Source organism: Neodiprion virginianus, chromosome 7 (assembly GCF_021901495.1).
Source record: "Neodiprion virginianus isolate iyNeoVirg1 chromosome 7, iyNeoVirg1.1, whole genome shotgun sequence".
Taxonomy (NCBI): domain Eukaryota; kingdom Metazoa; phylum Arthropoda; class Insecta; order Hymenoptera; family Diprionidae; genus Neodiprion; species Neodiprion virginianus.
Window position 1 is genome coordinate 7,006,848 of NC_060883.1, and position 4,267 is coordinate 7,011,114.

At 39.4% G+C, this 4,267-nt stretch overlaps 1 long non-coding RNA gene across 1 annotated transcript; it reads right to left on the reverse strand.

The window, feature by feature from the left end:
* Window positions 1–946: 946 nt before the first annotated feature.
* On the reverse strand, window positions 947–3,535 carry LOC124308578 (uncharacterized). Its single transcript, XR_006909031.1, has 3 exons — window positions 3,303–3,535; window positions 2,773–2,936; window positions 947–2,373 (listed from the first exon to the last, which is right to left on the reverse strand). It is a non-coding gene; the product is annotated as an uncharacterized LOC124308578 (long non-coding RNA).
* Window positions 3,536–4,267: the final 732 nt, after the last annotated feature.

Here is a 4,267-nt window from a genome sequence, read left to right on the forward strand (position 1 = left end):
CCGATTTCGTAAAAACTTAGAGATGCGGTATCAAAACATATCAAATAAAAGTTAGATGGCAATTTAATCAAAAGATCTCACAGTCCTTGTTGCGCATATTGAGAGTGGTGGAAAAAAAGGATGGAAAGGGTAGAATATGCTTAGTGTTAGGTACTAATTTTTTTAATTCAAACAATCGAGTCTAATAATTAAACTCCAACAAAAATCGAAAACGTAATTCATAAACATAACGGGATCAAGTTCATGTCAACATCTAATTTAACCCACGGCTACTGCAGATACCATTATCTCCATAATCTCGAAAATACACAGCGTTTCGAATATGTAATTATTACCGACAATTTGCAATTCAACACGCAAACTTCGTTGATCCCTGTCGTGATCTACTAAGTAACCATACCTCATGGCACTGGAAATCTATACGTCCAATAGCATTTCAAAAGTTGAAAAATAATTTTATGGATTGTGTGAGGTTGCATAATTACTTGTCTAGTAAGAAATTTCAATTACAAACAGATGCAAGTAATGCAGGAATTGCTGCATTTCTTCAAACCGATAACGAAATCAATCAAAAAAAAAAAAACATATCCCTAGTCAGTAGATGTTCTGTGAGGCGGTTTTTTTGCTGTACTTCGGCCATCCGGAGAAGTGACCGAGAACTTACCGTATGTAGAACAATTTGGCGGCCCGTGATGGAAGTACAAAAATCATATCTTACAAAAGGTATTGCGAGATTCTGTTGGGCGCTTGGTGTGGTCAACATGTTTTGAAATCTTTATCTTCGCTAAACATCGGGTAATATGCTCTGTAGCTCAGTGCCGCGGAGAAAGGAGGGGTGATTTTGGAGAGAGAGAGAGAAAGAGAGAGACGCTTGACAACGACACGCCATTTAACAAAAATAAAATAAAATAATATATTTTGTAATAGCGATGATACAAAAAAAGAAAAGAGATGATAATTCACAATTCGCTCTTCGCGATCAAAAATCAAACAACAGACAAATATTCGTAATCCACGCTATTTCTTAAGCTATAAGTATAGAGCTTTCAGCTTGCTAACTAAAATCTAACTCAATTCTCAAAAGGCTCAAATGCGCAATTCTTAATTGTCAACCTAGACGGCGAGATGACTTAAATCTAAACTACGATAATTTGAATTAAGTTAAATTTTATTCTTTACTTCACCTAATCGCAACTGAATCTAAACTATACTAAATACTATCCTAGACTCGCCTCGACATGACAAAACCGCAATTAGATTGAACATCATTTCGATTGTAACTTAATTCAATTAAAATGAATTTTGAACGATACGCAACTCGACACAACACAAACTATATTGTAACTTAAACATAATCGAACTATAACTAATTCCTCAATAACTCAATTTGAATTGCCTTGACGGAATTATAATCTTAATTCAGCTCAACTAAACGAAATCTACCGAGCTCGACATTATGCGAAACACAACTAAATAAATTCTTAAGCTCAATCGTAATTCAAAAGCAAGCGAAACTCAATAACAAAATTAGCATCGGAATTCGGGCTGTACGTAAATTTGAAACGAGAATGACGCAATTCGAAACTGTGACTCTATACTCAACATTTTCAACACAGCAACATTTACTCAACTTCATAAGGCGAAACTCGGGCTACGGTCACCAAGCAAAAGAATCGGCAAACGAATTTCGAGTACTTTCTGACAACGCAAATCCGAAATGGCTATCCGTTATTCGGCAAGCCTTTACTCAATTCCTCTCGAAATTCGATCGCAAGAATATCAGCAGCGCTTACCGTTCCAGATCCAGCATACAAAAGCACCAACCCCCTTGTGATTTCTCGAAGGCTCCAAATTTCTCCAAACACAATAACAAACTCCCGATATCACAATTCTATCAGATCACGTCTCTACTTCACAATCGCCGGAGCTCGACTGATTTCAAAATCGACGACCTGCCGCAACACCGATCTCGGTACGCTACTGCCTACGCGACGTTATACTCGCAAGGATACGCAACGCTTGATCCGTCATCGATTTAGTAGATTGCGCAACTCGACGCGCACGCGTCGGAGCATCGCGACGCAGAACTTAACGCTAGATCGTAATTTCGTACTCCGCGCAGCTCTACGATGCTCGAAGGCGAGTGGGGTGGGGCTCCCTCGTCGCTAGTCGGTCCTTCGCAAATTCGTCGGTCTGCTGTTGGTGGGGTAAGCGGGGGAGGCTACGGCCTTGCGTGTTGGATTCCCGCGATGCAAGGATCTTCGTTGTCTCCTCCTCCGCAGGATCGACATTCCTCCTTTGAGATCGTCGATAGTCTGCCACTCTGCAATTTCCCCGAATTCGTTGCCAACTTCCTGCTTGATGCCGTTGAAACTCGAAAAACAAAAGAAACAAAAAGCCTTAATTTTGGTTCCGCGCAGGGTTCAGGGAGCCGTTTGTAACGGGCATGAAAAATACCACGTTACACGTTATATTGCATAGTTTCATTATTGGAATAATATACGAAAACACATCAAAAAAATACTTAATATCATATGTGATTACAAAAATACCCAACGAACTATTAACTATAGGTTTTATTGGGCCTTCACCTAAGTGAATAGGTGGGGTACAGTACTTCTTTGTAATCATAGACGCAATCTCGAAATATGACAAGTTGTACGCGTCGAAAAAAATTACGACACAAATCACGTTTTAAATTTCAATCGACGATTATTTCGTCACGGTAGCGAAATCTCAAAAATTATTATCAGATAATAGAAGTCAACTTACATCTGAATAATGGTGAACGGCGCCAGAAAAAGAAGGTGTTCAAGTAGGTTTCTCATTGATTAGGCATTGTAAGAATCTGGACGTCATACACATGTATTCATACATATGGGTGTGGTGTTGGTCACGCGTGAGGCTGCGCTGACGGTCAATCGTTAAGTATCCGTCTAGCAAATAACACAAATTGTAGTGAGCGACGACTCAAAATTAGGAAGTAATCATCGATACAGAGTTTTAATTAATCACATGTCGTTTGCCATCTCTTCGAACCCTGTTGGGAAAGTCAATTGCATATATTTACACCAATTATAAATTTGAACGATGTATAATGAAACTGGCGACTTAAAGTTAACTGGATTAACATTTATTTTCAACATATGAGGCATCAAAAAGATAAGAATTACATTCAACTCCTTGAAAGGGCCTTTGGGGCACGGGTTAATATTAAAATTAAGAGCGGATATCACGTTTAAAAATCATTCTTTAGTATTTCGAGTCAATTTAAGGGGTGAGAGACGAAAATTTTTTTTTACCAATATTAAGGGCCACCCTAAATTATCCATGCTTGTTTCCCAGCATGTCAACCATCACCAGAATATCCTCGCACTTGCGAGACCCACTCGTGAAGGTCAGCGCACGTTAATAATTTTCTGTTCCACTACTGATTCATGGACTGTGATTTCCACCCCGGTGTCAACCACCCTGGGGTAACTCCTCGTATCAGGTCCCCAAGAAGCCAGCCCGCGAATCCCGTACCCTGCATAGACCAGCCCTCGTTTCATGGTTAACAACAAATTAATTTCATCATGCATGTCATCCCAATCGACACGCTGATAGCCATTCACTCACGCAATGCCACACTGTCTGCGTATTTCTGCCTAGAGATATTTCCCCATAGCACTTGAAAATCAAAATTCACCACAATAAATTAACGCTCGTACTAGAAGAAAATGCCTAAACACAAGTAATCACTTACCTTTAGTCGATCTGGATTGTCTCGGGCTGTGTAGGCGACTCTGCATGTTCAGCGGAAACTGGTTGAAGAATAAATTGCAAAATTGTCTTTATCTTTTCTAAAAGCGCGTCGTTTAAAAATTGTTCGACACCATTCACGCACGGTTACTCTGGCGGTGGCAACTGAATTACGGTTTCTTGCTGAATGAATGAAATATCTTCTATTAATTCTTTACTAGCACTTCGGAATGGGTCGCTATTTTCTAATTGCTCTGAGATTATGAAATTTAACCCTTCTACCAGCTCTACCTCCGTTTTTCATCTGTTTAAAGATCTTGATTCTTGACATCTACAATGGGGTTTTGAGAAAGGTTTTTCAAGAGAAGGTAAGGTAACTCACCAATGCCAGATGAGACACCGGTGGATTAGGTAATTAGGATTTAGATAACGACTCAATAGCCAAGATACACCCAAGATTCACCAATGCCAGATAAAGTGCTGATGGATACATTAAAATTGGTACGGAGATAGTTTAGTAGATTTG